Source organism: Salvelinus sp. IW2-2015, linkage group LG11 (genome assembly GCF_002910315.2).
Source record: "Salvelinus sp. IW2-2015 linkage group LG11, ASM291031v2, whole genome shotgun sequence".
Classification (NCBI taxonomy): domain Eukaryota; kingdom Metazoa; phylum Chordata; class Actinopteri; order Salmoniformes; family Salmonidae; genus Salvelinus; species Salvelinus sp. IW2-2015.
The window spans coordinates 36,150,649-36,163,303 of NC_036851.1; the positions used below are offsets into that span (position 1 = coordinate 36,150,649).

Here is a 12,655-nt window from a genome sequence, read left to right on the forward strand (position 1 = left end):
CAGTAGAGGCTGCGTGTTATGGTAGTGACAGAGTGACTGCATCAGCTCTGTCTGTCATGCTGTGTGAATAAAACTGGTTTCTATATATAGAACAGAACCCAAACTAAACCCATACTTACCAAAATTGATCAGTTCAGTGATTGCCTAAATTGAAACACCTGGTCTTCCATGTCAGATAAATCAATAGCATGAAATGCCAGCGGAACTCCAGGACCAGGGTTGCCTACCCTTGATCTAGGTGATTATGACAAGACCAATTATCCAATCACTCTCATTCAAATCCCCCGCCCGTCTCCCCACGTGCCCCACCCCCCCTCCCCCTCCACGTGTACTCTCCTTGATCACCAGGGATCACCAGTTGATCCCGATGAGGCTGCTTAGAAGGGTATATAAACATACCCAGAGCATGCCCAGGATAATAAAGGAGCCAGAAACACTTAGACTGCAAGCTAGAGCAGATTCTCCACTTGTTCATCTCAACCACTCCCTGGTTAAAGATGCAGAATGGCACTGAAGGAAACAATCTAACATCCCAGTGCCAACAGGACTGGACTTGTAAGAAGTCCCTTTGAATACCCTCAGTACTACTGTGCAGATCCATGGCAATTCTATCTGGCTTGCTGTCTACATGTTTTCCTGATCTGTGTTGGATTCCCCATCAACGGTCTGCACCTTGTATGCTCACACGACAAACAAGAAAGCTCCAGCAACCCTCAAGCTTCATTCTTGGTCAACTTGGCTGCAGCTAGGAATGATCGATGCGTAATGTTTGGATTCACCATCACCATTACATCTTGCTGTTCAATGCTACTTCGTCTGTTGGAAACCTATGCTGTGCCATTGAGGTTTCATGCTACACTGGAGAGTAACAAGAAGCATCTAGTCACATACATCCCCCCCCCACCCACACAAACACACATAAGACAATGTGTATTGTTCTTACTAGACAGACTTTTCTCATAACTAATGGAATTAGGGAAAAATGTACATTCTATGACTGTGAATAGTGGGTGTCCTCACGCGCGGTCTCACTGGTAAAAGCGTATTATGTGTAATAGCCAAACTAGGTCAATTTCTAGTTATTTGTTGCTATTATTTAAGTCAAACAATTTATTCTGAACAAACCGACTGATATAAGCAACCAATCCTGTCTAAAAATATTAATTGTTGAGGTACACACATTGATGGAGATGCTGGAAGAACAGTCTAAGCAACCAAATGAAAAACAAGTCATAATTACTCACTTTCCTTGTCCTCACTTCTAGGTCAGGTTGCTCTTGGTCTCGGTGGTTTTGCATGAGAGATACATTGTGGTCTGCAAGCCCATGGGCAGCTTCACGTTCACTACCACCCACGCTGGTGCCGGATGTGCATTCACCTGGGTCATGGCAATGGCCTGTGCTGCCCCCCCATTGGTTGGTTGGTCTAGGTAACTCAAAACTTTGATTAATAAGAGGTCTCACAGAGCYTTACATTGAAGGGGGTATCTCATCTTGCTCACCACAAATGGCAGTTGCTGGTTCTGGAATCGCAACTTCCACTTAAGTTTCACTTTGTCGTGCGGTGATTTCAATRGGAGACTAAGTGAATATTTGAGATAAGTGGAAGTTAAGATTCACCCACAATGGATAGATAAATTMCAAACTGTGTTAAATACCCAGTCTGATTAGTTAATGCATAACTGGATGAGAAGTAAATGATTGATATTGGTTTGGTACTGTTTGGACCCTGTAGAGAGGGCAGGCAAGCAATCTGCAGGCAATCTGCCACCCTTCCCCCATTTCAATAAAATGGGAGYGCTTGTTTAGTTCTCTACTACAGTACTGKACAGTAGCTCTTGTCAGTCTTTGCCTCTCAGTTCTCTCATTRTTGTTACAATGTTATTCATAAAACTTAACTGGCACAGTAAACTGACCACYTCTTCTTTCAAATAAGGTGAAAACTCTATTTGAAATAATGAATTATATTTACATCTGCATTTAAAATCGTTTCTGGTTCTCCAAGATCCAATCATAGTGGCCAGGAATGTTTTGGGAAAGATTGTGATCTGATCTGGTGAGATCACCMCTTGAGGTGGAAGTAATGTTTTTAGTAGTGAGTTTGATTTTTTAGGATGCTGACAATAGCCTCTCAACATTCTGCCCTTCAGGATTGGATTTGGCWCTRARAMAGGGCAAAAACAATCTCATTGGATTATACTGCATAAGTATAGTTATACAGCATCTAAGTCAATGATCTGATTAATACATTTGACAAGTATAGTATTTACAGTAATGGTCTTTCAGATGGGAGTTTACAATTAAWATACTTCATCAAATGAATAACTGTGATAACCTTTTATACATTTTAAAGTAAAATATTTTAAAACAGGGTCATTTATTGACTTTCCCACATAGATATATTCCTGAGGGTATGCAGTGCTCATGTGGACCTGATTACTACACCTTGGCTGAAGGCTTCAACAATGAATCATATGTGATCTACATGTTCACCTGCCACTTCTGTGTTCCTGTCGTCACCATCTTCTTCACGTATGGAAGCCTTGTCCTCACAGTCAAGGCGGTATGACGGTTAATACTAGTACACTGCTGACAGACAGACAGTTTGGTCTAATCCCTTTTTCCTAAACACAACAATTAATCACCGATATTCGTGGTTGAATGTAGTTGAGATATACTTGCCCATACTTTTTTATCAAACATTACCTGATTATCTGAGTTCATGTGTTTCCCTTTTTTTTTTTCACGGCTGCAGCTTCCCAGCAGGACTCAGCATCTACCCAGAACTGAGAAGAGAAGTGACACGTATGTGCATCCTGATGGTTGTGTTTTCCTGATTGCCTGGACCCCCTATGCCAGCTTTGCTGCCTGGATTTTCTTCAACAAAGGAGCTGCCTTTACAGCCACAGCCATGGCTATTCCAGCCTTCTTCTCAAAGAGCTCAGCCATCTTCAACCCAGTCATCTATGTGCTGATGAACAAACAGGTTGGTAACAAACACTGACTATACCAAACATCCCCCCCACACACGTGAAAATGTTGAGTGTGAAAACCCCAGCAGCGTTGCAGTTCTTGTCACAAACCGGTGCGCCTACTACCATAACCTGTTCAAAGAAATTAAATATATTAACTTGCCCATTCACCCTGTAAATGGCACCCACACAATCCATGTATCAAATGTCTCAAGGCTTAAAATTCCTTCGACTACATTGATGGAAGTAGATTTAACTAGTGACATCAAGAAGGGATCATAGCTTTCACCTGGACAGTCTATGTCATGGAAAGAGCAGGTGTCTTTAATGTTTTGTATACAGTGTATTTTGGGCTCTCCTTTTCTGCATCAATAAACAATGCTTCATGTTGGGCAAAGTGAAAAATGCTAACAATCTATATCTCTAATTATCCTTCTCTCTCTACAGGTTTCGTAGCTGCATGTTGGCTGCTGTAGGAATTAGTTCAGGAGCTGATGATGAGACCTCTGTGTCAGCAAGCAAGACAGAAGTGTCCTCTGTGGGCCCTGCATAACAACTTCAAAGGATTACATTTTTTACATGGACTGGCATATTTTCAATTAGGTAGATTGATTTTCTAAACAAAAGATGCCCTCTTACAGTGCAGTCCTCAAAACACAAAACATTGCATAATCTAACATAGCCCATTTTTATTGTGCAATATATGTTGCATTTCCTTAGACCACCGAAGCACAGGAGAACATTCAAGTTGTGATTTTTCATTTTTTTCAGCAAGGTAAATCCTCAAGAGTTTTCATGACGAACCACTTGAAGGTTTGTTTTAGCTCCGTAGCTTTGGGCACTCTTCAAAGTGAGACAAACAATTCCTCTCTGAGCAACACCTGCATTAATGAACTGCAATACTACTAAAAGGCAAGTCATGCTACTGTGACACAAAGTGGATTCTTGACAATTATTGGTGGGGGCAGGTAGCATAGCAGTTAAGAGCGTTGAGCGAGTACCCGAAACGTCACTTGTCCGAATCCCTTAGCCAACTAGGTGAAAAATATGTCGGTGTGCCCTTGATTGAGCGACGCATTTAACTCTAATTCCTCCTGTACAGTAAGTCGCTCTGGAGAAGAGCGTCTGCCTAATTACTAAAATATAAATGTAATTACACTGCACACATCAAGGCGTCTCTACTCTTTCAAAAATCTGCACTTGGTATATTGACTGTCATTTATGTTAAGAGGGTGACATACATACCAAATCATAGCTGAGGTGGAAAGATACCTWTTGTGAATGGTTGAGCTTGGAATGACATACTGAACTACTTTCATACTTTGACGATGAAGGATAGAGATTTAATTGGTACAATGTGAGGCTACATACGTGTGGCTTTTGTTGGCCACTTGTATATTATCATTTGCTGAATACATTTTATAAATACTTCTTATGAAAATGTTATTCTAGATTAATAAATGCATGCATGAAAAGATTTGTGTCATTGAATGTTTTTGACTGGACTATGTACAAAAATATRATTATTCCTCAATGACAATTCATGTTTGTTCACAGTTGGTCACACGTTAGGTGCTACCAAAAATATTATTATTTATACACAAGGTGCAAGGTGCTACCAAAAAAGTGTTTGATATAGTACTAATTCCTCTTAATGGTCAGGTCTGTACAATTCTGTATCTATTCCCTGGCTTTTGATCCTTATWYTTTCTCTACAGTTTCATACACCCTGACTATGGCAAGAACTCAATGGGTGATAAGGGGGATTAATCTGTGTCAACAAGCAAGACAGGACTGTCTTCTCTGGGCCATGCACAGAGTCTTCTGTTGTCTTTTGGGACTCTGAATCCTCTCTGCAATCTATTTCCTCTTTCTAAGCTGCTCTTATGTGCCTGACAGTCACTGTTGGTGTCAGATATCGGTGATTGATTGTGCTGACAGTGACACTAAGCTCTGTGTTTAACCTATAATGTCACCATGGATTTGCTCAATAAGTTAATGTATACACGGAAAGGCCATATTAAGATACAAAACACGTCTAAGCACCACGCTGTAACTGTGTATAAGAAGGTACACCTCAGCCAAGAAGCATCCCCTTTTTTTAATACTCCTCTCAGGGGTTGCTCAACAATTGTTTTTTTAACTTGGTGGTAAGACATACAGTGCATTCGGAAAGTATTCAGACCCCTTGACCTTCTCCACATTTTGTTAGGTTACAGCCTTATTCTAAAATTGATCAAATCGTTTCCCCCCCCTCAGAAATCTACACACAATACCCCATAATGACAAAGCAAAAACAGGTTTCTAGAAATGTTTGCTAATTTATATTTAAAAAAATGAAATACCACATTTACATAAGTATTCAGACCCTTTACTCAGTGCTTTGTTGAAGCACCTTTGGCAGTGATTATAGCCTCGAGTCTTCTTGGGTATGATGCTACAAGATTGGCACACCTGTATTTGGGGATTTCTTCTCTGCAGATCCTCTCAAGCGCAGGTTGGATGGGAGTGTTACTGCACAGCTATTTTCAGGACTCTCCAGAGATGTTCGTTGTCCTGTTGGAAGTTGAACCTTCACCCCAGTCTGAGGTCCTGAGCACACTGGAGCAGGTTTTCATTAAGGATCTCTCTGTACTTTAATCCGTTCAGCTTTGCCTCGATCCTGACTAGTCTCCCAGTCCCTGCCGCTGAAAAACATCCCCATAGCATGATGCTGCCACCACCATGCTTCACCGTAGGGATGGTGCCAGGTTTTCTCCAGACTTGACGCTTGGCATTCAGCCCAAAGAGTTCAATCTTTGTTTCATCAGACCAGAGAATATTTTTTCTCATGGTCTGAGAGTCCAAGTGGGCTGTCATATGCCTTTTACTGAGGAGTGGCTTCCGTCTGGCCACTCTACCGTAAAGGTCTGATTGGTGGAGTGCTGCAGAGATGTTTGTCCTTCTGGAAGTTTCTCACATCTCCACAGAGGAACTCTATGTGGGACCTCATATAGACAGGTGTGTGCCTTTCCAAATAATTTACAATCAATTGAATTTACCACAGGTGGACTCCAATCAAGTTGTAGAAACATCTCAAGGATGATCAATGGAAACAGGATGCACCTGAGCTCAATTTCAAGTCTCATAKCAAAGGGTCTGAATATTTATGTAAAGAGTCAGCCCGAGAATTGAACCTTGTGGCACCCCCATAGAGACTGCCAGAGGTCCGGACAACAGGCCCTCCGATTTGACACACTGAACTCTATCTGAGAAGTAGTTGGTGAACCAGGCGAGGCAGTCATTTGAGAAACCAAGGCTGTTGAGTCTGCCGATAAGAATGCGGTGATTGACAGAGTCGAAAGCCTTGGCCAGGTCGATGAAGACGGCTGCACAGTACTGTCTTTTATCGATGGCGGTTATGATATTGTTTTGGACCTTGAGCGTGGCTGAGGTACACCCATGACCAGCTCGGAAACCAGATTGCTTAGTGGAGAAGGTACGGTTGGATTCTAAATGGTTGGTGATCTGTTTGTTAAATTGGCTTTCGAAGAATTTAGTAAGGCAGGGCAGGATGGATATAGGTCTATAACAGTTTGGGTCTAGAGTGTCTCCCCCTTTGAAGAGGGTGATGACCGCGACAGCTTTCTAATCATTGGGGATCTCAGATGATACTAAAGAGAGGTTGAACAGGCTACTAATAGGGGTTTTCAACAATTTCAGCAGATAATTTTACAAAGAGAGGTTCCAGATTGTCTTGCCCAGCTGATTTGTAGGGATCCAGATTTTTCAGCTCTTTCAGAACATCAGCTCTTTGGATTTGGGTGAAGGAGAAGTGGGGGGAAGGTGCTGCAKGGGGTGCTGAGCTGTTGGCCGGGGTTGGGGTAGCCAGGTGGAAAGCATGGCCAGCCGTATATAAGAAATGCTTATTGAAATTATTGATTATCGTAGATTTTTTCGGGGGTGGACAGTTTCCTAGCCTCAGTGCAGTGGGCAGCTGGGAGGAGGTGCTTTTAAATTATCTACATCATCAGAATATTTTTTATCTACCAGTTGGCGCTGAAACAGAGACGAATATGCATATACACTATTTAGATGGCTTTCTTCCATTAGCCCTATATTCTGAACCCGTGGTCTTGATGTATCTGTCGACAAAAATTATAATTAAATGTAAACCGTATTTAAAGGGATGGCTTATGATAACCATGTTGAATGAACAGTCCATAAGAAAATCTGTTGACCAGCAAGTGGGAGGGTTTTCAGCGGTTTAATTAAATGTATTCAGTGCTCGGAAGGGAACCACACTTGCAAAGCCTGTTATGCACCTGCATAAGGTAAATCGGAATACCAACTTATGAGAATTGCGTAGGAAAGATGTACATTTACTAAGTCTCAATCGGCCCATAGTGAACTACTCTGATGGTTCTGTCTTGAGGGATTGAGACTTCATTTGTATTATGTGAGGCTAGAAATGACTTTGTTGGCCGCCCGTATGTCAAAATTTGCTTTAAATATTTTATAAATACTGAAAATGTAATTCTAGATAAATTAATGCATGTACAAAAAGTGTCTGTGTCATTGAATTCTTGTTTTTGATTGTTTGGTGGTTCGTGCACTCAACAAGAAAATATTTGTAGTTCAAATGCACAAAATAGTAAAATGACCAGGTATGAACTGAGAAAGAACATGGTAAAATGGTAACAACAACCTAATAACCCAAAAATGTATCATAAAACATATGGTTTTGAAGTGTCTGTGCTAAATCAAGGAGATATAAAAAAAAGATTGGGGCTTTAAACAACCATACTTCCATTTGTTTTTTAACCCTTGTGTGGTGTTCATGTTTTTGTTATTCACCCAATGTTCGCAGGTCTGAYGGACCCACAACATTATTGGGTTTTTAAAACAATACAGCCATAACAATTTAAGTAAAAATTGTTAATACTTAGATGTTGACTTATATCAATTGCAAGCGATATAGACAGCATACACGGTTAATATTTGCCATTTACCTCTGCTCGATCACATTTATCAATAAAATCGCTGTTAATAAAAAAAAAAAATTGTAATCAAGAGATGGGTGGAATAAATCATGTTTATCTTGAACAAATATAAATGAAACAAGATTTTAATTACTATAGATATTTATTTTCTTTGAACTGAGCAAATTGGAAGGACAAATGTTACGTACAGTATTTTATGGACACGATAAATGAGCCCCATTGAACACAAATTAAGGCCGGTCTGCACACCACATGAAGGACAGAGTTTACTGTGTGTGTGTGGTGGTGGTGTTGCAAATGTATTTCTTGCACTTGTGTACTGTGTCTTCCTGTCCTATTTGGGTCCACACACATCGCAGCGCTTCTTGTTGCTACCAGCTGCAATCTAGAATGCTGAAAACACTTAGTTCAGGAATTTTGCTAACATCTCACTCACTCACTCACTCACATTCACTCACTCTCACTCACTCACTCACTCACTCACTCACTCACTCACTCACTACTCACTCACACTCACTACTCATCACTCACTCACCACTCACTCACTCACTCACCATCACTCACTCACTCACTCACTCACTCACTCACTCACTCCACTCACTCACTCACTCACATATATAGTTACAGCAGGCCAGGGTAGGAGAGTCAGACACAAACACATGCAACATCACACTTACTTCAGGTGTTGTTGGTTCTGTGGGTCGGCGGATGGGGCACCAGCATCCTCCTCCTGAATCCTCCTCACGATGGCTGCAGAAGATGGTGTCCTTGGGATATGTTGCTTCCTCTGGATTTGAGGTCTTACCAATGCCTTGCCCAGCTCTTCAAGAAAGAGCTGTCTCCTCTGGACCTTCCCTCTGTTCCAATCTGGGTTCAACGCCATCCAGATGGCAAACGCGTTGTACACCGAGATGTCCAACATGTTGAAGAATATCACAAGTGGCCAGCTTAGGGTTCTTCTTTTGCAGCTGTAGCCAGTCCCCAGTTTGTCTAGATTGTCCACCCCTCTGTTGTGGCATTGTAATCCATTATGATTCATGGTTTTTGATGTTCCTGGCCACATATTCTCCCATTCTCCCAGCAGTGTACTTTGCGGGATGCACGGGGGATGATGGTCACTAGTGTAACCAGGAGGTGAGGCCTCATTTAACACAGTAAATTCATCAGGCTTAAGCCATGTTTCAGTCAGGCCAATCACATCAAGATTATGATAAGTCATTAGTTCATTGACTATAACTGCCTTTGAAGTGAGGGATCTAACATTAAGTAGTCCTATTTTGAGATGTGAGGTATCACGATCTCTTTCAATAATGGCAGGAATGGAGGAGGTCTTTATCCTAGTGAGATTGCTAAGGCGAACACCGCCATGTTTAGTTTTGCCCAACCTAGGTCGAGGCACAGACACAGTCTCAATGGGGATAGCTGAGCTGACTACACTGACTATGCTAGTGGCAGACTAAGCTGGCAGGCTGGTGAACAGCCTGCTGCCTGGCCTGCACCCTATTTCATTGTGGAGCTAGAGGAGTTAGAGCCCTGTCTATGTTGGTAGATAAGATGAGAGCACCCCTCCAGCTAGGATGGAGTCCGTCACTCCTCAGCAGGCCAGGCTTGGTCCTGTTTGTGGGTGAGTCCCAGAAAGAGGGCCAATTATCTACAAATTCTATCTTTTKGGAGGGGTAGAAAACAGTTTTCAACCAGCGACTGAGTTGTGAGACTCTGCTGTAGAGCTCATCACTCCCCTTAACTGGGAGGGGGCCAGAGACAATTACTCGATGCCGACACATCTTTCTAGCTGATTTACACGCTGAAGCTATGTTGCGCTTGGTGACCTCTGACTGTTTCATCCTAACATCGTTGGAGCCGACGTGGATAACAATATCTCTATACTCTCTACACTCGCCAGTTTTAGCTTTAGCCAGCACCATCTTCAGATTAGCCATAACGTCGGTAGCCCTGCCCCCTGGTAAACAGTGTATGATCGCTGGATAATTCGTTTTAAGTCTAATACTGCGGGTAATGGAGTCGCCAATGACTAGGGTTTTCAATTTGTCAGAGCTAATGGTGGGAAGCTTCGGCGTCTCAGACCCCGTAACGGGAGGAGTAGAGACAAGAGAAGGCTCGGCCTCAGACTCCGACTCGCTGCTTAATGGGGAAAACCGGTTGAAAGTTTCTGTCGGCTGAATGAGCGACACCGGTTGAGCATTCCTACAGCATTTCCCTCCAGAAGCCATGAGAAAGTTGTCCAGCTGCGGGGACTGTGCGAGGGGATTTATACTACTATCTGWACTTACTGGTGGCACAGACGCTGTTTCATCCTTTCCTACACTGAAATTACCCTTGCCTAATGATTGCGTCTGAAGCTGGGCTTGCAGCACAGCTATCGTCACCGTAAGGCGATCGTTCTCCTGTATATTATGAGTACAGCGACTGCAATTAGTCTATCGTTGTCTCTGATTGGGAATCATACTTAGGCAGCCTTTTTSCCACCTGTGTGGGTAATTATTTATTTTCTTTGAGTGTTTGTGTGCGCCTTGGTTGCGTCACGTTCTGATTCTGTTTACCTGTTTTTTTTGTGAAAAGGTTTCACTTCGATTAAAGATGTGGAATTACATGCACGCTGTGCCTTGGCTCATTTATGATAGGGAGTTTGAAGACAGCGAACGTGACAGCTTGAACCAATACTGTAAGATGTACTGGCTGGTATTATTAACCTGGATCTCTTAGTGTGTAACTTCAATTCATACTGCCCTCCAATGGCATGGTATGTTCATAGTCAACACTTTATTCCTATAGAGATGGATTGTGTCTWCAACATACATGATGAAAACCATTTGCACCACCACCAAATGTTCATGGAGTAGCAGGAAAGTCTTAATTAGCTGTTACGAGTGGCGCCTGGCTGTAAACAGCTAATCATGTGTAATAATGCTTTTCTAATCAAGTAATATGTTTAGACGTGCAGATGTGTAGCAGCTGGTAACTCACAGACAGCATTTGATTGTATTCATATATTTACCTTTATTTATCACAAGAAAGTCAGTTAAGAAAATATTCTGATTTGCACTTGATTGTGACAAGTCACACGTGGCTAGTGTGTCACTAAATGGAAAAAAGCTATGTCAGTTAAGTCTTTTACTAGATTTTACTGTTGACTTTTAGGTAGCTTTTCCTTTCACTGACCTGAAATGGGGTCAGTTTCTGTTCAACTCACGTTCAAGCTAAATTCTATTCAATAATGTTTATTTGTCCTTGAGACAGTCAATTGCAAGCTGACCCCTCACCCCTGAGGCTTCAACACAGTACATTACAGATACATAACCAACAAGGTTGGTAGGCAACACACAACTACAAGATAGATACATAACCTTTAATATTCATAGACACACGTTAGCAAGAAACTCATACGAGTCAATATTGGTAGACATGAAAGCTATTCATACAATATTGAATTGTATCAGTTTCTTGCTAAACTATGTCTGAATTCAGACATATTAGTGATACTTAAAATATCGCTTAGCACTACAAGTGGTGACCCTGATGTGATATGCCACACCGCATCAAAGATCCACCACCATATTTTACAGTAGGCATGGTGGTCTTTGCATCCTTCGTTCGATGCCAAACATCGACATCGAAAAAAGGATGCAAAGAACTACCTACTATGAAATATGGTGGTGAATCTTTGATGTTATGGAGATATTTTGATGTTATGGAGATATTTTGCTTCCACTGGTCCTGGGGCCCTTGTTAATTAATTAAGGTCAATGGCATCATGAACTTTTTCACAGGTGCCAATAATTTCAGTCATGACTGTAGTTGTTTTTGGCTGTGGAGTTGAAAATAGTCAAACACATTGAAAAGTGTACTTTCAAATACTAATGCTTTACCCCTAGAAGCCCACACCCAGTTTGCCTTGCATTCAAATTAAGATGAGCTTAGGACAACAAGGGGGCTCCAACATACTAGTTTATGGATTTCTTTAATGTATTTCTATAGCAGAATATTTAATGGATATTTTAAATGTCTTTGAAAAACAATATTTAAAAATTGTTTCAATTACCATTGGAAGTATTTGGTAGACATTCAGAAACTTTGGCCAGTGTATTTGAAAATACTTAAATGCACAGAAAATGAACTCAGCAAAAAAAGAAACGTTCCTTTTTCAGGACCCTGTCTTTCAAAGATAATTCGTAAAAATCCAAATAACTTCACAGATCTTCATTGTTAAGGGTTTGAACACTGTTTCCGATGCTTGTTCAATGAACCATAAACAATTAATGAACATGCACCTGTGGAACGATCGTTAAGACACTAACAGCTTACAGATGGTAGGCAATTAAGGTCACAGTTATGAAAACTTAGGACACTAAAGAGGCCTTTCTATTGACTCTGTAAAAACACCAAAAGAAAGATGCCCAGGGTCCCTGCTCATCTGTGTGTATGTGCCTTAGGCATGCTGCAAGGAGGCATGAGGACTGCAGATGTGGCCAGGGCAATACATTGCAATGTCCGTACTGTGAGACGCCTAAGACAGCGCTACAGGGAGACAGGATGGACAGCTGATCGTCCTCGCAGTGGCAGACCACGTGTAACAACACCTGCACAGGACCGATACAGCCGAACATCACACCTGCGGGACAGGTACAGGATGACAACAACAATTGCCCGAGTTACACCAGGAACGCACAATCCCTCCATCAGT

General features: G+C 41.8%; 1 protein-coding gene and 1 pseudogene across 1 annotated transcript in view; one reads left to right on the forward strand and one right to left on the reverse strand.

The window, feature by feature from the left end:
* Window positions 1-12,655, reverse strand: part of LOC111970299 (haloacid dehalogenase-like hydrolase domain containing 3) — a 354,076-nt gene that overhangs the window by 250,800 nt on the left and 90,621 nt on the right. The gene's annotated exons all lie outside the window — the stretch shown is intronic.
* Window positions 498-4,459, forward strand: LOC111970308 (green-sensitive opsin-like; annotated as a pseudogene).